General features: G+C 37.5%; 36 non-coding genes across 36 annotated transcripts; 13 read left to right on the forward strand and 23 right to left on the reverse strand.

Annotated features, from left to right (window-relative positions):
* Nucleotides 1–153: 153 nt before the first annotated feature.
* trnaf-gaa (transfer RNA phenylalanine (anticodon GAA)) lies at nucleotides 154–226 on the forward strand. Its single transcript has one exon. It is a non-coding gene; the product is annotated as a tRNA-Phe (tRNA).
* A 166-nt stretch (nucleotides 227–392) lies between these two features.
* trnaq-uug (transfer RNA glutamine (anticodon UUG)) lies at nucleotides 393–464 on the reverse strand. Its single transcript has one exon. It is a non-coding gene; the product is annotated as a tRNA-Gln (tRNA).
* Nucleotides 465–938: 474 nt separating this feature from the next.
* Nucleotides 939–1,010, reverse strand: trnaq-cug (transfer RNA glutamine (anticodon CUG)). The gene has a single exon. It is a non-coding gene; the product is annotated as a tRNA-Gln (tRNA).
* Nucleotides 1,011–1,449: 439 nt separating this feature from the next.
* Nucleotides 1,450–1,522, forward strand: trnaf-gaa (transfer RNA phenylalanine (anticodon GAA)). Its single transcript has one exon. It is a non-coding gene; the product is annotated as a tRNA-Phe (tRNA).
* A 166-nt stretch (nucleotides 1,523–1,688) lies between these two features.
* On the reverse strand, nucleotides 1,689–1,760 carry trnaq-uug (transfer RNA glutamine (anticodon UUG)). Its single transcript has one exon. It is a non-coding gene; the product is annotated as a tRNA-Gln (tRNA).
* A 474-nt stretch (nucleotides 1,761–2,234) lies between these two features.
* trnaq-cug (transfer RNA glutamine (anticodon CUG)) lies at nucleotides 2,235–2,306 on the reverse strand. The gene has a single exon. It is a non-coding gene; the product is annotated as a tRNA-Gln (tRNA).
* Nucleotides 2,307–2,744: 438 nt separating this feature from the next.
* On the forward strand, nucleotides 2,745–2,817 carry trnaf-gaa (transfer RNA phenylalanine (anticodon GAA)). The gene has a single exon. It is a non-coding gene; the product is annotated as a tRNA-Phe (tRNA).
* Nucleotides 2,818–2,983: 166 nt separating this feature from the next.
* On the reverse strand, nucleotides 2,984–3,055 carry trnaq-uug (transfer RNA glutamine (anticodon UUG)). Its single transcript has one exon. It is a non-coding gene; the product is annotated as a tRNA-Gln (tRNA).
* Nucleotides 3,056–3,529: 474 nt separating this feature from the next.
* trnaq-cug (transfer RNA glutamine (anticodon CUG)) lies at nucleotides 3,530–3,601 on the reverse strand. The gene has a single exon. It is a non-coding gene; the product is annotated as a tRNA-Gln (tRNA).
* Nucleotides 3,602–4,040: 439 nt separating this feature from the next.
* Nucleotides 4,041–4,113, forward strand: trnaf-gaa (transfer RNA phenylalanine (anticodon GAA)). The gene has a single exon. It is a non-coding gene; the product is annotated as a tRNA-Phe (tRNA).
* Nucleotides 4,114–4,279: 166 nt separating this feature from the next.
* On the reverse strand, nucleotides 4,280–4,351 carry trnaq-uug (transfer RNA glutamine (anticodon UUG)). Its single transcript has one exon. It is a non-coding gene; the product is annotated as a tRNA-Gln (tRNA).
* Nucleotides 4,352–4,825: 474 nt separating this feature from the next.
* On the reverse strand, nucleotides 4,826–4,897 carry trnaq-uug (transfer RNA glutamine (anticodon UUG)). Its single transcript has one exon. It is a non-coding gene; the product is annotated as a tRNA-Gln (tRNA).
* A 438-nt stretch (nucleotides 4,898–5,335) lies between these two features.
* On the forward strand, nucleotides 5,336–5,408 carry trnaf-gaa (transfer RNA phenylalanine (anticodon GAA)). The gene has a single exon. It is a non-coding gene; the product is annotated as a tRNA-Phe (tRNA).
* Nucleotides 5,409–5,574: 166 nt separating this feature from the next.
* On the reverse strand, nucleotides 5,575–5,646 carry trnaq-uug (transfer RNA glutamine (anticodon UUG)). Its single transcript has one exon. It is a non-coding gene; the product is annotated as a tRNA-Gln (tRNA).
* A 474-nt stretch (nucleotides 5,647–6,120) lies between these two features.
* Nucleotides 6,121–6,192, reverse strand: trnaq-uug (transfer RNA glutamine (anticodon UUG)). The gene has a single exon. It is a non-coding gene; the product is annotated as a tRNA-Gln (tRNA).
* A 438-nt stretch (nucleotides 6,193–6,630) lies between these two features.
* On the forward strand, nucleotides 6,631–6,703 carry trnaf-gaa (transfer RNA phenylalanine (anticodon GAA)). The gene has a single exon. It is a non-coding gene; the product is annotated as a tRNA-Phe (tRNA).
* Nucleotides 6,704–6,869: 166 nt separating this feature from the next.
* Nucleotides 6,870–6,941, reverse strand: trnaq-uug (transfer RNA glutamine (anticodon UUG)). Its single transcript has one exon. It is a non-coding gene; the product is annotated as a tRNA-Gln (tRNA).
* Nucleotides 6,942–7,918: 977 nt separating this feature from the next.
* trnaf-gaa (transfer RNA phenylalanine (anticodon GAA)) lies at nucleotides 7,919–7,991 on the forward strand. Its single transcript has one exon. It is a non-coding gene; the product is annotated as a tRNA-Phe (tRNA).
* A 166-nt stretch (nucleotides 7,992–8,157) lies between these two features.
* Nucleotides 8,158–8,229, reverse strand: trnaq-uug (transfer RNA glutamine (anticodon UUG)). The gene has a single exon. It is a non-coding gene; the product is annotated as a tRNA-Gln (tRNA).
* Nucleotides 8,230–8,703: 474 nt separating this feature from the next.
* trnaq-cug (transfer RNA glutamine (anticodon CUG)) lies at nucleotides 8,704–8,775 on the reverse strand. Its single transcript has one exon. It is a non-coding gene; the product is annotated as a tRNA-Gln (tRNA).
* Nucleotides 8,776–9,214: 439 nt separating this feature from the next.
* trnaf-gaa (transfer RNA phenylalanine (anticodon GAA)) lies at nucleotides 9,215–9,287 on the forward strand. The gene has a single exon. It is a non-coding gene; the product is annotated as a tRNA-Phe (tRNA).
* Nucleotides 9,288–9,453: 166 nt separating this feature from the next.
* Nucleotides 9,454–9,525, reverse strand: trnaq-uug (transfer RNA glutamine (anticodon UUG)). The gene has a single exon. It is a non-coding gene; the product is annotated as a tRNA-Gln (tRNA).
* Nucleotides 9,526–9,999: 474 nt separating this feature from the next.
* trnaq-cug (transfer RNA glutamine (anticodon CUG)) lies at nucleotides 10,000–10,071 on the reverse strand. The gene has a single exon. It is a non-coding gene; the product is annotated as a tRNA-Gln (tRNA).
* A 439-nt stretch (nucleotides 10,072–10,510) lies between these two features.
* Nucleotides 10,511–10,583, forward strand: trnaf-gaa (transfer RNA phenylalanine (anticodon GAA)). The gene has a single exon. It is a non-coding gene; the product is annotated as a tRNA-Phe (tRNA).
* A 166-nt stretch (nucleotides 10,584–10,749) lies between these two features.
* Nucleotides 10,750–10,821, reverse strand: trnaq-uug (transfer RNA glutamine (anticodon UUG)). The gene has a single exon. It is a non-coding gene; the product is annotated as a tRNA-Gln (tRNA).
* Nucleotides 10,822–11,295: 474 nt separating this feature from the next.
* On the reverse strand, nucleotides 11,296–11,367 carry trnaq-cug (transfer RNA glutamine (anticodon CUG)). The gene has a single exon. It is a non-coding gene; the product is annotated as a tRNA-Gln (tRNA).
* A 439-nt stretch (nucleotides 11,368–11,806) lies between these two features.
* On the forward strand, nucleotides 11,807–11,879 carry trnaf-gaa (transfer RNA phenylalanine (anticodon GAA)). The gene has a single exon. It is a non-coding gene; the product is annotated as a tRNA-Phe (tRNA).
* Nucleotides 11,880–12,045: 166 nt separating this feature from the next.
* On the reverse strand, nucleotides 12,046–12,117 carry trnaq-uug (transfer RNA glutamine (anticodon UUG)). The gene has a single exon. It is a non-coding gene; the product is annotated as a tRNA-Gln (tRNA).
* Nucleotides 12,118–12,592: 475 nt separating this feature from the next.
* On the reverse strand, nucleotides 12,593–12,664 carry trnaq-cug (transfer RNA glutamine (anticodon CUG)). Its single transcript has one exon. It is a non-coding gene; the product is annotated as a tRNA-Gln (tRNA).
* A 438-nt stretch (nucleotides 12,665–13,102) lies between these two features.
* trnaf-gaa (transfer RNA phenylalanine (anticodon GAA)) lies at nucleotides 13,103–13,175 on the forward strand. The gene has a single exon. It is a non-coding gene; the product is annotated as a tRNA-Phe (tRNA).
* Nucleotides 13,176–13,341: 166 nt separating this feature from the next.
* On the reverse strand, nucleotides 13,342–13,413 carry trnaq-uug (transfer RNA glutamine (anticodon UUG)). Its single transcript has one exon. It is a non-coding gene; the product is annotated as a tRNA-Gln (tRNA).
* A 474-nt stretch (nucleotides 13,414–13,887) lies between these two features.
* On the reverse strand, nucleotides 13,888–13,959 carry trnaq-cug (transfer RNA glutamine (anticodon CUG)). Its single transcript has one exon. It is a non-coding gene; the product is annotated as a tRNA-Gln (tRNA).
* Nucleotides 13,960–14,398: 439 nt separating this feature from the next.
* On the forward strand, nucleotides 14,399–14,471 carry trnaf-gaa (transfer RNA phenylalanine (anticodon GAA)). Its single transcript has one exon. It is a non-coding gene; the product is annotated as a tRNA-Phe (tRNA).
* Nucleotides 14,472–14,637: 166 nt separating this feature from the next.
* On the reverse strand, nucleotides 14,638–14,709 carry trnaq-uug (transfer RNA glutamine (anticodon UUG)). Its single transcript has one exon. It is a non-coding gene; the product is annotated as a tRNA-Gln (tRNA).
* A 474-nt stretch (nucleotides 14,710–15,183) lies between these two features.
* On the reverse strand, nucleotides 15,184–15,255 carry trnaq-cug (transfer RNA glutamine (anticodon CUG)). The gene has a single exon. It is a non-coding gene; the product is annotated as a tRNA-Gln (tRNA).
* A 439-nt stretch (nucleotides 15,256–15,694) lies between these two features.
* trnaf-gaa (transfer RNA phenylalanine (anticodon GAA)) lies at nucleotides 15,695–15,767 on the forward strand. The gene has a single exon. It is a non-coding gene; the product is annotated as a tRNA-Phe (tRNA).
* Nucleotides 15,768–15,884: the final 117 nt, after the last annotated feature.

The raw sequence follows: 15,884 nt of genomic DNA on the forward strand, positions 1-15,884 counted from the left end.
ATGAGCTTTTTGATCATTTCCCACCATCACAGACTTGGAGGCAATCGATTGAAAAACTCAACTGACAAACGTTTGTTACCAGTGCCAAGTGTGGAATGCTGTTGGATCCAATATAGTCACTTGGCATTTTTGGGTCAATGAACAGTTTTGTCAGCTGGGATAGCTCAGTTGGGAGAGCGTTAGACTGAAGATCTAAAGGTCCCTGGTTCAATCCCGGGTTTCAGCAAAGTCTATGAGTGGGAGAAACACTTTGAATTGGTTTACATTTTGAAAAAAGACAATTTCTCATTTCATCATTTCAAATCAAGTAATACATTTCATGATTCCTTCAATGAAAATTTCAAAGAGAAATCTTGGACACCATTGATTGTCCTAGATATCAAAACAGGCAAAGGTTTCACTGAGATTTGAACTCAGATCCCTGGATTCAAAGTCCAGAGTGCTGACCATTACACCATGAAACCCTAGAACTTTGAGAGTATAGTGGAAAGAATACTAAATATGACTGGACTGCAATGTGCTTGTTCATAGATCCATAAATTGAGGACTTGGAACCATTCCCGCAGCAATCCCACAATGGTCAAAATATCAATCAGTGAAATACTAGCAACCATTTGCAAAGGGCAAAATTCTTGTGTAGAGACCATCACTTGCATTAAACAAAGTGGATATTTGCAAGATTGGAAGTTTGATTTGTGAATGTCAGCATCCGTTCTCATTCGATACAGTATTACGAAGAGCATAATAAGACCCTTGGTTCCATCTCCAAAATCAATTAATGCATTGCAAGAGGCAATCAATAATGTCCTAAGACATTTTTCAGAAACAAATGAAAAAACTTTCAAAGATTTGCAGAGAATATGAAATACTTAATGATTATAAATTTTCTCACCAATTGTCTTCTTGTGACAGAACACTTGAGAAGCATTTAACCAATTTGGTTCCACTGAGACTTGAACTCAGATCGCTGGATTCAGAGTCCAGAGTGCTAACCATTACACCATGGAACCGAAGACCCCCTGTATTTTAACCTTTTTGTCACGATTCTCACAATGATTTTATTTGTGAGAAAACCAAAGATTTGTGGCAACACGGTATATAATTGTTAGAGCATAGCTTGTATTGAATGACATGCAACAGAATCGGTTTTTCCATGACTGTAGGAGGCATGAGAATGCAACACACATTGGTAGATATTGAAAGAAAAGTTAAGATTTTACTGAGTCTGAGCAGATAACATATAAGATCCAACTGCGCCTTTTGATCAATGTCCAGGTACAGTTCCTTCATATGTAGATGAGCTTTTTGATCATTTCCCACCATCACAGACTTGGAGGCAATCAACTGAAAAACTCAACTGACAAACGTTTGTTACCAGTGCCAAGTGTGGAATGCTGTTGGACCTCATATAGTCACTTGGCATTTTTGGGTGAATGAACAGTTTTGTCTGCTGGAATAGCTCAGTTGGGAGAGCGTTAGACTGAAGATCTAAAGGTCCCTGGTTCAATCCCGGGTTTCAGCAAAGTCTATGAGTGGGAGAAACACTTTGAATTGGTTTGCATTTTGAAAAAAGACAATTTCTCATTTCATCATTTCAAATCAAGTAATACATTTCATGATTCCTTCAATGAAATTTTCAAAGAGAAAACTTGGGCACCATTGATTGTCCTAGATATCAAAACAGGCAAAGGTTTCACTGAGATTTGAACTCAGCTCGCTGGATTCAAAGTCCAGAGTGCTGACCATTACACCATGAAACCCTAGAACTTTGAGAGTATAGCGGAAAGAATACTAAATATGACTGGACTGCAATGTGCTTGTTCATAGATCCATAAATTGAGGATTTGGAACTATTCCCGCAGCAATCCCACAATGGTCAAAATATCAATCAGTGAAATACTAGCAACCATTTGCAAAGGGCAAAATTCTTGTGTAGAGACCATCACTTGCATTAAACAAAGTGGATATTTGCAAGATTGGAAGTTTGATTTGTGAATGTCAGCATCCGTTCTCATTCGATACAGTATTACTAAGAGCATAATAAGACCCTTGGTTCCATCTCCAAAATCAATTAATGCATTGCAAGAGGCAATCAATAATGTCCTAAGACATTTTTCAGAAACAAATGAAAAAACTTTCAAAGATTTGCAGAGAATATGAAATACTTAATGATTATAAATTTCCTCACCAATTGTCTTCTTGTGACAAAACACTTGAGAAGCATTAAACCAATTTGGTTCCACTGAGACTTGAACTCAGATCGCTGGATTCAGAGTCCAGAGTGCTAACCATTACACCATGGAACCGAAGACCCGCTGTATTGTAACCTTTTTGTCACGATTCTCACAATGATTTTATTTGTGAGAAACCAAAGATTTGTGGAAACACGGTATATAATTGTTAGAGCATAGCTTGTATTGAATGACATGCAACAGAATCGGTTTTTCCATGACTGTAGGAGGCATGAGAATGCAACACACATTGGTAGATATTGAAAGAAAAGTTAAGATTTTACTGAGTCTGAGCAGATAACATATAAGATCCAACTGCGCCTTTTGATCAATGTCCAGGTACAGTTCCTTCATATGTAGATGAGCTTTTTGATCATTTCCCACCATCACAGACTTGGAGGCAATCGATTGAAAAACTCAACTGACAAACGTTTGTTACCAGTGCCAAGTGTGGAATGCTGTTGGATCCAATATAGTCACTTGGCATTTTTGGGTGAATGAACAGTTTTGTCAGCTGGAATAGCTCAGTTGGGAGAGCGTTAGACTGAAGATCTAAAGGTCCCTGGTTCAATCCCGGGTTTCAGCAAAGTCTATGAGTGGGAGAAACTCTTTGAATTGGTTTGCATTTTGAAAAAAGACAATTTCTCATTTCATCATTTCAAATCAAGTAATACATTTCATGATTCCTTCAATGAAAATTTCAAAGAGAAATCTTGTACACCATTGATTGTCCTAGATATCAAAACAGGCAAAGGTTTCACTGAGATTTGAACTCAGATCGCTGGATTCAAAGTCCAGAGTGCTGACCATTACACCATGAAACCCTAGAACTTTGAGAGTATAGTGGAAAGAATACTAAATATGACTGGACTGCAATGTGCTTGTTCATAGATCCATAAATTGAGGACTTGGAACCATTCCAACAGCAATCCCACAATGGTCAAAATATCAATCAGTGAAATACTAGCAACCATTTGCAAAGGGCAAAATTCTTGTGTAGAGACCATCACTTGCATTAAACAAAGTGGATATTTGCAAGATTGGAAGTTTGATTTGTGAATGTCAGCATCCGTTCTCATTCGATACAGTATTACGAAGAGCATAATAAGACCCTTGGTTCCATCTCCAAAATCAATTAATGCATTGCAAGAGGCAATCAATAATGTCCTAAGACATTTTTCAGAAACAAATGAAAAAACTTTCAAAGATTTGCAGAGAATATGAAATACTTAATGATTATAAATTTCCTCACCAATTGTCTTCTTGTGACAGAACACTTGAGAAGCATTTAACCAATTTGGTTCCACTGAGACTTGAACTCAGATCGCTGGATTCAGAGTCCAGAGTGCTAACCATTACACCATGGAACCGAAGACCCCCTGTATTTTAACCTTTTTGTCACGATTCTCACAATGATTTTATTTGTGAGAAAACCAAAGATTTGTGGCAACACGGTATATAATTGTTAGAGCATAGCTTGTATTGGATGACATGCAACAGAATCGGTTTTTCCATGACTGTAGGAGGCATGAGAATGCAACACACATTGGTAGATATTGAAAGAAAAGTTAAGATTTTACTGAGTCTGAGCAGATAACATATAAGATCCAACTGCGCCTTTTGATCAATGTCCAGGTACAGTTCCTTCATATGTAGATGAGCTTTTTGATCATTTCCCACCATCACAGACTTGGAGGCAATCAACTGAAAAACTCAACTGACAAACGTTTGTTACCAGTGCCAAGTGTGGAATGCTGTTGGACCTCATATAGTCACTTGGCATTTTTGGGTGAATGAACAGTTTTGTCTACTGGAATAGCTCAGTTGGGAGAGCGTTAGACTGAAGATCTAAAGGTCCCTGGTTCAATCCCGGGTTTCAGCAAAGTCTATGAGTGGGAGAAACACTTTGAATTGGTTAGCATTTTGAAAAAAGACAATTTCTCATTTCATCATTTTAAATCAAGTAATACATTTCATGATTCCTTCAATGAAATTTTCAAAGAGAAATCTTGGGCACCATTGATTGTCCTAGATATCAAAACAGGCAAAGGTTTCACTGAGATTTGAACTCAGATCGCTGGATTCAAAGTCCAGAGTGCTGACCATTACACCATGAAACCCTAGAACTTTGAGAGTATAGCGGAAAGAATACTAAATATGACTGGACTGCAATGTGCTTGTTCATAGATCCATAAATTGAGGATTTGGAACTATTCCCGCAGCAATCCCACAATGGTCAAAATATCAATCAGTGAAATACTAGCAACCATTTGCAAAGGGCAAAATTCTTGTGTAGAGACCATCACTTGCATTAAACAAAGTGGATATTTGCAAGATTGGAAGTTTGATTTGTGAATGTCAGCATCCGTTCTCATTCGATACAGAATTACGAAGAGCATAATAAGACCCTTGGTTCCATCTCCAAAATCAATTAATGCATTGCAAGAGGCAATCAATAATGTCCTAAGACATTTTTCAGAAACAAATGAAAAAACTTTCAAAGATTTGCAGAGAATATGAAATACTTAATGATTATAAATTTCCTCACCAATTGTCTTCTTGTGACAGAACACTTGAGAAGCATTTAACCAATTTGGTTCCACTGAGACTTGAACTCAGATCGCTGGATTCAAAGTCCAGAGTGCTAACCATTACACCATGGAACCGAAGACCCGCTGTATTTAAACCTTTTTGTCACGATTCTCACAATGATTTTATTTGTGAGAAACCAAAGATTTGTGGAAACACGGTATATAATTGTTAGAGCATAGCTTGTATTGAATGACATGCAACAGAATCGGTTTTTCCATGACTGTAGGAGGCATGAGAATGCAACACACATTGGTAGATATTGAAAGAAAAGTTAAGATTTTACTGAGTCTGAGCAGATAACATATAAGATCCAACTGCGCCTTTTGATCAATGTCCAGGTACAGTTCCTTCATATGTAGATGAGCTTTTTGATCATTTCCCACCATCACAGACTTGGAGGCAATCAACTGAAAAACTCAACTGACAAACGTTTGTTACCAGTGCCAAGTGTGGAATGCTGTTGGACCTCATATAGTCACTTGGCATTTTTGGGTGAATGAACAGTTTTGTCTACTGGAATAGCTCAGTTGGGAGAGCGTTAGACTGAAGATCTAAAGGTCCCTGGTTCAATCCCGGGTTTCAGCAAAGTCTATGAGTGGGAGAAACACTTTGAATTGGTTAGCATTTTGAAAAAAGACAATTTCTCATTTCATCATTTTAAATCAAGTAATACATTTCATGATTCCTTCAATGAAATTTTCAAAGAGAAATCTTGGGCACCATTGATTGTCCTAGATATCAAAACAGGCAAAGGTTTCACTGAGATTTGAACTCAGATCGCTGGATTCAAAGTCCAGAGTGCTGACCATTACACCATGAAACCCTAGAACTTTGAGAGTATAGCGGAAAGAATACTAAATATGACTGGACTGCAATGTGCTTGTTCATAGATCCATAAATTGAGGATTTGGAACTATTCCCGCAGCAATCCCACAATGGTCAAAATATCAATCAGTGAAATACTAGCAACCATTTGCAAAGGGCAAAATTCTTGTGTAGAGACCATCACTTGCATTAAACAAAGTGGATATTTGCAAGATTGGAAGTTTGATTTGTGAATGTCAGCATCCGTTCTCATTCGATACAGAATTACGAAGAGCATAATAAGACCCTTGGTTCCATCTCCAAAATCAATTAATGCATTGCAAGAGGCAATCAATAATGTCCTAAGACATTTTTCAGAAACAAATGAAAAAACTTTCAAAGATTTGCAGAGAATATGAAATACTTAATGATTATAAATTTCCTCACCAATTGTCTTCTTGTGACAGAACACTTGAGAAGCATTTAACCAATTTGGTTCCACTGAGACTTGAACTCAGATCGCTGGATTCAAAGTCCAGAGTGCTAACCATTACACCATGGAACCGAAGACCCGCTGTATTTAAACCTTTTTGTCACGATTCTCACAATGATTTTATTTGTGAGAAACCAAAGATTTGTGGAAACACGGTATATAATTGTTAGAGCATAGCTTGTATTGAATGACATGCAACAGAATCGGTTTTTCCATGACTGTAGGAGGCATGAGAATGCAACACACATTGGTAGATATTGAAAGAAAAGTTAAGATTTTACTGAGTCTGAGCAGATAACATATAAGATCCAACTGCGCCTTTTGATCAATGTCCAGGTACAGTTCCTTCATATGTAGATGAGCTTTTTGATCATTTCCCACCATCACAGACTTGGAGGCAATCGATTGAAAAACTCAACTGACAAACGTTTGTTACCAGTGCCAAGTGTGGAATGCTGTTGGATCCAATATAGTCACTTGGCATTTTTGGGTCAATGAACAGTTTTGTCCGCTGGAATAGCTCAGTTGGGAGAGCGTTAGACTGAAGATCTAAAGGTCCCTGGTTCAATCCCGGGTTTCAGCAAAGTCTATGAGTGGGAGAAACACTTTGAATTGGTTAGCATTTTGAAAAAAGACAATTTCTCATTTCATCATTTCAAATCAAGAAATACATTTCATGATTCCTTCAATGAAATTTTCAAAGAGAAATCTTGGGCACCATTGATTGTCCTAGATATCAAAACAGGCAAAGGTTTCACCGAGATTTGAACTCAGATTGCTGGATTCAAAGTCCAGAGTGCTGACCATTACACCATGAAACCCTAGAACTTTGAGAGTATAGCGGAAAGAATACTAAATATGACTGGACTGCAATGTGCTTGTTCATAGATCCATAAATTGAGGATTTGGAACTATTCCCGCTGCAATCCCACAATGGTCAAAATATCAATCAGTGAAATACTAGCAACCATTTGCAAAGGGCAAAATTCTTGTGTAGAGACCATCACTTGCATTAAACAAAGTGGATATTTGCAAGATTGGAAGTTTGATTTGTGAATGTCAGCATCCGTTCTCATTCGATACAGAATTACGAAGAGCATAATAAGACCCTTGGTTCCATCTCCAAAATCAATTAATGCATTGCAAGAGGCAATCAATAATGTCCTAAGACATTTTTCAGAAACAGATGAAAAAACTTTCAAAGATTTGCAGAGAATATGAAATACTTAATGATTATAAATTTCCTCACCAATTGTCTTCTTGTGACAAAACACTTGAGAAGCATTTAACCAATTTGGTTCCACTGAGACTTGAACTCAGATCGCTGGATTCAGAGTGCTAACCATTACACCATGGAACCGAAGACCCTCTGTATTTTAACCTTTTTGTCACGATTCTCACAATGATTTTATTTGTGAGAAACCAAAGATTTGTGGAAACACGGTATATAATTGTTAGAGCATAGCTTGTATTGAATGACATGCAACAGAATCGGTTTTTCCATGACTGTAGGAGGCATGAGAATGCAACACACATTGGTAGATATTGAAAGAAAAGTTAAGATTTTACTGAGTCTGAGCAGATAACATATAAGATCCAACTGCGCCTTTTGATCAATGTCCAGGTACAGTTCCTTCATATGTAGATGAGCTTTTTGATCATTTCCCACCATCACAGACTTGGAGGCAATCGATTGAAAAACTCAACTGACAAACGTTTGTTACCAGTGCCAAGTGTGGAATGCTGTTGGATCCAATATAGTCACTTGGCATTTTTGGGTCAATGAACAGTTTTGTTAGCTGGGATAGCTCAGTTGGGAGAGCGTTAGACTGAAGATCTAAAGGTCCCTGGTTCAATCCCGGGTTTCAGCAAAGTCTATGAGTGGGAGAAACACTTTGAATTGGTTTGCATTTTGAAAAAAGACAATTTCTCATTTCATCATTTCAAATCAAGTAATACATTTCATGATTCCTTCAATGAAAATTTCAAAGAGAAATCTTGGACACCATTGATTGTCCTAGATATCAAAACAGGCAAAGGTTTCACTGAGATTTGAACTCAGATCCCTGGATTCAAAGTCCAGAGTGCTGACCATTACACCATGAAACCCTAGAACTTTGAGAGTATAGTGGAAAGAATACTAAATATGACTGGACTGCAATGTGCTTGTTCATAGATCCATAAATTGAGGACTTGGAACCATTCCCGCAGCAATCCCACAATGGTCAAAATATCAATCAGTGAAATACTAGCAACCATTTGCAAAGGGCAAAATTCTTGTGTAGAGACCATCACTTGCATTAAACAAAGTGGATATTTGCAAGATTGGAAGTTTGATTTGTGAATGTCAGCATCCGTTCTCATTCGATACAGTATTACGAAGAGCATAATAAGACCCTTGGTTCCATCTCCAAAATCAATTAATGCATTGCAAGAGGCAATCAATAATGTCCTAAGACATTTTTCAGAAACAAATGAAAAAACTTTCAAAGATTTGCAGAGAATATGAAATACTTAATGATTATAAATTTTCTCACCAATTGTCTTCTTGTGACAGAACACTTGAGAAGCATTTAACCAATTTGGTTCCACTGAGACTTGAACTCAGATCGCTGGATTCAGAGTCCAGAGTGCTAACCATTACACCATGGAACCGAAGACCCGCTGTATTTTAACCTTTTTGTCACGATTCTCACAATGATTTTATTTGTGAGAAAACCAAAGATTTGTGGCAACACGGTATATAATTGTTAGAGCATAGCTTGTATTGAATGACATGCAACAGAATCGGTTTTTCCATGACTGTAGGAGGCATGAGAATGCAACACACATTGGTAGATATTGAAAGAAAAGTTAAGATTTTACTGAGTCTGAGCAGATAACATATAAGATCCAACTGCGCCTTTTGATCAATGTCCAGGTACAGTTCCTTCATATGTAGATGAGCTTTTTGATCATTTCCCACCATCACAGACTTGGAGGCAATCAACTGAAAAACTCAACTGACAAACGTTTGTTACCAGTGCCAAGTGTGGAATGCTGTTGGACCTCATATAGTCACTTGGCATTTTTGGGTGAATGAACAGCTTTGTCTGCTGGAATAGCTCAGTTGGGAGAGCGTTAGACTGAAGATCTAAAGGTCCCTGGTTCAATCCCGGGTTTCAGCAAAGTCTATGAGTGGGAGAAACACTTTGAATTGGTTTGCATTTTGAAAAAAGACAATTTCTCATTTCATCATTTCAAATCAAGTAATACATTTCATGATTCCTTCAATGAAATTTTCAAAGAGAAAACTTGGGCACCATTGATTGTCCTAGATATCAAAACAGGCAAAGGTTTCACTGAGATTTGAACTCAGATCGCTGGATTCAAAGTCCAGAGTGCTGACCATTACACCATGAAACCCTAGAACTTTGAGAGTATAGCGGAAAGAATACTAAATATGACTGGACTGCAATGTGCTTGTTCATAGATCCATAAATTGAGGATTTGGAACTATTCCCGCAGCAATCCCACAATGGTCAAAATATCAATCAGTGAAATACTAGCAACCATTTGCAAAGGGCAAAATTCTTGTGTAGAGACCATCACTTGCATTAAACAAAGTGGATATTTGCAAGATTGGAAGTTTGATTTGTGAATGTCAGCATCCGTTCTCATTCGATACAGTATTACTAAGAGCATAATAAGACCCTTGGTTCCATCTCCAAAATCAATTAATGCATTGCAAGAGGCAATCAATAATGTCCTAAGACATTTTTCAGAAACAAATGAAAAAACTTTCAAAGATTTGCAGAGAATATGAAATACTTAATGATTATAAATTTCCTCACCAATTGTCTTCTTGTGACAGAACACTTGAGAAGCATTTAACCAATTTGGTTCCACTGAGACTTGAACTCAGATCGCTGGATTCAGAGTCCAGAGTGCTAACCATTACACCATTGAACCTAAGACCCGCTGTATTTTAACCTTTTTGTCACGATTCTCACAATGATTTTATTTGTGAGAAAACCAAAGATTTGTGGCAACACGGTATATAATTGTTAGAGCATAGCTTGTATTTAATGACATGCAACAGAATTGGTTTTTCCATGACTGTAGGAGGCATGAGAATGCAACACACATTGGTAGATATTGAAAGAAAAGTTAAGATTTTACTGAGTCTGAGCAGATAACGTATAAGATCCAACTGCGCCTTTTGATCAATGTCCAGGTACAGTTCCTTCATATGTAGATGAGCTTTTTGATCATTTCCCACCATCACAGACTTGGAGGCAATCAACTGAAAAACTCAACTGACAAACGTTTGTTACCAGTGCCAAGTGTGGAATGCTGTTGGATCCAATATAGTCACTTGGCATTTTTGGGTGAATGAACAGTGTTGTCCGCTGGAATAGCTCAGTTGGGAGAGCGTTAGACTGAAGATCTAAAGGTCCCTGGTTCAATCCCGGGTTTCAGCAAAGTCTATGAGTGGGAGAAACACTTTGAATTGGTTAACATTTTGAAAAAAGACAATTTCTCATTTCATCATTTCAAATCAAGTAATACATTTCATGATTCCTTCAATGAAAATTTCAAAGAGAAATCTTGGACACCATTGATTGTCCTAGATATCAAAACAGGCAAAGGCTTCACTGAGATTTGAACTCAGATCGCTGGATTCAAAGTCCAGAGTGCTGACCATTACACCATGAAACCCTAGAACTTTGAGAGTATAGCGGAAAGAATACTAAATATGACTGGACTGCAATGTGCTTATTCATAGATCCATAAATTGAGGATTTGGAACTATTCCCGCAGCAATCCCACAATGGTCAAAATATCAATCAGTGAAATACTAGCAACCATTTGCAAAGGGCAAAATTCTTGTGTAGAGACCATCACTTGCATTAAACAAAGCGGATATTTGCAAGATTGGAAGTTTGATTTGTGAATGTCAGCATCCGTTCTCATTCGATACAGTATTACTAAGAGCATAATAAGACCCTTGGTTCCATCTCCAAAATCAATTAATGCATTGCAAGAGGCAATCAATAATGTCCTAAGACATTTTTCAGAAACAAATGAAAAAACTTTCAAAGATTTGCAGAGAATATGAAATACTTAATGATTATAAATTTCCTCACCAATTGTCTTCTTGTGACAGAACACTTGAGAAGCATTTAACCAATTTGGTTCCACTGAGACTTGAACTCAGATCGCTGGATTCAGAGTCCAGAGTGCTAACCATTACACCATTGAACCTAAGACCCGCTGTATTTTAACCTTTTTGTCACGATTCTCACAATGATTTTATTTGTGAGAAAACCAAAGATTTGTGGCAACACGGTATATAATTGTTAGAGCATAGCTTGTATTGAATGACATGCAACAGAATTGGTTTTTCCATGACTGTAGGAGGCATGAGAATGCAACACACATTGGTAGATATTGAAAGAAAAGTTAAGATTTTACTGAGTCTGAGCAGATAACGTATAAGATCCAACTGCGCCTTTTGATCAATGTCCAGGTACAGTTCCTTCATATGTAGATGAGCTTTTTGATCATTTCCCACCATCACAGACTTGGAGGCAATCAACTGAAAAACTCAACTGACAAACGTTTGTTACCAGTGCCAAGTGTGGAATGCTGTTGGATCCAATATAGTCACTTGGCAGTTTTGGGTGAATGAACAGTTTTGTCCGCTGGAATAGCTCAGTTGGGAGAGCGTTAGACTGAAGATCTAAAGGTCCTTGGTTCACCCCCGGGTTTCAGCAAAGTCTATGAGTGGGAGAAACACTTTGAATTGGTTAACATTTTGAAAAAAGACAATTTCTCATTTCATCATTTCAAATCAAGTAATACATTTCATGATTCCTTCAATGAAAATTTCAAAGAGAAATCTTGGACACCATTGATTGTCCTAGATATCAAAACAGGCAAAGGCTTCACTGAGATTTGAACTCAGATCGCTGGATTCAAAGTCCAGAGTGCTGACCATTACACCATGAAACCCTAGAACTTTGAGAGTATAGCGGAAAGAATACTAAATATGACTGGACTGCAATGTGCTTGTTCATAGATCCATAAATTGAGGATTTGGAACTATTCCCGCAGCAATCCCACAATGGTCAAAATATCAATCAGTGAAATACTAGCAACCATTTGCAAAGGGCAAAATTCTTGTGTAGAGCACCATCACTTGCATTAAAGAAAGTGGATATTTGCAAGTTTGGAAGTTTGATTTGTGGATGTCAGCATCCGTTCTCATTCGATACAGTATTACGAAGAGCATAATAAGACCCTTGGTTCCATCTCCAAAATCAATTAATGCATTGCAAGAGGCAATCAATAATGTCCTAAGACATTTTTCAGAAACAAATGAAAAAACTTTCAAAGATTTGCTGAGAATATGAAATACTTAATGATTATAAATTTCCTCACCAATTGTCTTCTTGTGACAGAACACTTGAGAAGCATTTAACCAATTTGGTTCCACTGAGACTTGAACTCAGATCGCTGAATTCAGAGTCCAGAGTGCTAACCATTACACCATGGAACCGAAGACCCGCTGTATTTAAACCTTTTTGTCACGATTCTCACAATGATTTTATTTGTGAGAAACCAAAGATTTGTGGAAACACGGTATATAATTGTTAGAACATAGCTTGTATTGAATGACATGCAACAGAATCGGTTTTTCCATGACTGTAGGAGGCATGAGAATGCAACACACATTGGTAGATATTGAAAGAAAAGTTAAGATTTTACTGAGTCTGAGCAGATAACGTATAAGATCCAACTGCGCCTTTTGATCAATGTCCAGGTACAGTTCCTTCATATGTAGATGAGCTTTTTGATCATTTCCCACCATCACAGACTTGGAGGCAATCAACTGAAAAACTCAACTGACAAACGTTTGTTACCAGTGCCAAGTGTGGAATGCTGTTGGATCCAATATAGTCACTTGGCATTTTTGGGTCAATGAACAGTTTTGTCAGCTGGAATAGCTCAGTTGGGAGAGCGTTAGACTGAAGATCTAAAGGTCCCTGGTTCAATCCCGGGTTTCAGCAAAGTCTATGAGTGGGAGAAACACTTTGAATTGGTTAGCATTTTGAAAAAAGACAATTTCTCATTTCATCATTTCAAATCAAGTAATACATTTCATGATTCCTTCAATGAAAATTTCAAAGAGAAATCTTGGGCACCATTGATTGTCCTAGATATCAAAACAGGCAAAGGTTTCACTGAGATTTGAACTCAGATCGCTGGATTCAAAGTCCAGAGTGCTGAACATTACACCATGAAACCCTAGAACTTTGAGAGTATAGTGGAAAGAATACTAAATATGACTGGACTGCAATGTGCTTGTTCATAGATCCATAAATTGAGGACTTGGAACCATTCCCGCAGCAATCCCACAATGGTCAAAATATCAATCAGTGAAATACTAGCAACCATTTGCAAAGGGCAAAATTCTTGTGTAGAGACCATCACTTGCATTAAACAAAGTGGATATTTGCAAGATTGGAAGTTTGATTTGTGAATGTCAGAATCCGTTCTCATTCGATACAGTATTACGAAGAGCATAATAAGACCCTTGGTTCCATCTCCAAAATCAATTAATGCATTGCAAGAGGCAATCAATAATGTCCTAAGACATTTTTCAGAAACAAATGAAAAAACTTTCAAAGATTTGCAGAGAATATGAAATACTTAATGATTATAAATTTCGTCACCAATTGTCTTCTTGTGACAGAACACTTGAGAAGCATTTAACCAATTTGGTTCCACTGAGACTTGAACTCAGATCGCTGGATTCAGAGTCCAGAGTGCTAACCATTACACCATGGAACCGAAGACCCGCTGTATTGTAACCTTTTTGTTACGATTCTCACAATGATTTTATTTGTGAGAAAACCAAAGATTTGTGGCAACACGGTATATAATTGTTAGAGCATAGCTTGTATTGAATGACATGCAACAGAATCGGTTTTTCCATGACTGTAGGAGGCATGAGAATGCAACACGCATTGGTAGATATTGAAAGAAAAGTTAAGATTTTACTGAGTCTGAGCAGATAACGTATACGATCCAACTGCGCCTTTTGATCAATGTCCAGGTACAGTTCCTTCATATGTAGATGAGCTTTTTGATCATTTCCCACCATCACAGACTTGGAGGCAATCAACTGAAAAACTCAACTGACAAACGTTTGTTACCAGTGCCAAGTGTGGAATGCTGTTGGATCCAATATAGTCACTTGGCATTTTTGGGTGAATGAACAGTTTTGTCAGCTGGAATAGCTCAGTTGGGAGAGCGATAGACTGAAGATCTAAAGGTCCCTGGTTCAATCCCGGGTTTCAGCAAAGTCTATGAGTGGGAGAAACACTTTGCATTGGTTAGCATTTTGAAAAAAGACAATTTCTCATTTCATCATTTCAAATCAAGTAATACATTTCATGATTCCTTCAATGAAAATTTCAAAGAGAAATCTTGGGCACCATTGATTGTCCTAGATATCAAAACAGGCAAAGGTTTCACTGAGATTTAAACTCAGATCTCTGGATTCAAAGTCCAGAGTGCTGACCATTACACCATGAAACCCTAGAACTTTGAGAGTATAGCGGAAAGAATACTAAATATGACTGGACTGCAATGTGCTTGTTCATAGATCCATAAATTGAGGATTTGGAACTATTCCCGCAGCAATCCCACAATGGTCAAAATATCAATCAGTGAAATACTAGCAACCATTTGCAAAGGGCAAAATTCTTGTGTAGAGACCATCACTTGCATTAAACAAAGTGGATATTTGCAAGATTGGAAGTTTGATTTGTGAATGTCAGCATCCGTTCTCATTCGATACAGTATTACGAAGAGCATAATAAGACCCTTGGTTCCATCTCCAAAATCAATTAATGCATTGCAAGAGGCAATCAATAATGTCCTAAGACATTTTTCAGAAACAAATGAAAAAACTTTCAAAGATTTGCAGAGAATATGAAATACTTAATGATTATAAATTTCCTCACCAATTATCTTCTTGTGACAGAACACTTGAGAAGCATTTAACCAATTTGGTTCCACTGAGACTTGAACTCAGATCGCTGGATTCAGAGTCCAGAGTGCTAACCATTACACCATGGAACCGAAGACCCCCTGTATTTTAACCTTTTTGTCACGATTCTCACAATGATTTTATTTGTGAGAAAACCAAAGATTTGTGGCAACACGGTATATAATTGTTAGAGCATAGCTTGTATTGAATGACATGCAACAGAATCGGTTTTTCCATGACTGTAGGAGGCATAAGAATGCAACACACATTGGTAGATATTGAAAGAAAAGTTAAGATTTTACTGAGTCTGAGCAGATAACGTATAAGATCCAACTGCGCCTTTTGATCAATGTCCAGGTACAGTTCCTTCATATGTAGATGAGCTTTTTGATCATTTCCCACCATCACAGACTTGGAGGCAATCAACTGAAAAACTCAACTGACAAACGTTTGTTACCAGTGCCAAGTGTGGAATGCTGTTGGATCCAATATAGTCACTTGGCATTTTTGGGTGGATGAACAGTTTTGTCTGCTGGAATAGCTCAGTTGGGAGAGCGTTAGACTGAAGATCTAAAGGTCCCTGGTTCAATCCCGGGTTTCAGCAAAGTCTATGAGTGGGTGAAACACTTTGCATTGGTTAGCATTTTGAAAAAAGACAATTTCTCATTTCATCATTTCAAATCAAGTAATACATTTCATGATTCCTTCAATGAAAATTTCA

This window comes from Nothobranchius furzeri, chromosome 2 (genome assembly GCF_043380555.1).
Source record: "Nothobranchius furzeri strain GRZ-AD chromosome 2, NfurGRZ-RIMD1, whole genome shotgun sequence".
Taxonomy (NCBI): domain Eukaryota; kingdom Metazoa; phylum Chordata; class Actinopteri; order Cyprinodontiformes; family Nothobranchiidae; genus Nothobranchius; species Nothobranchius furzeri.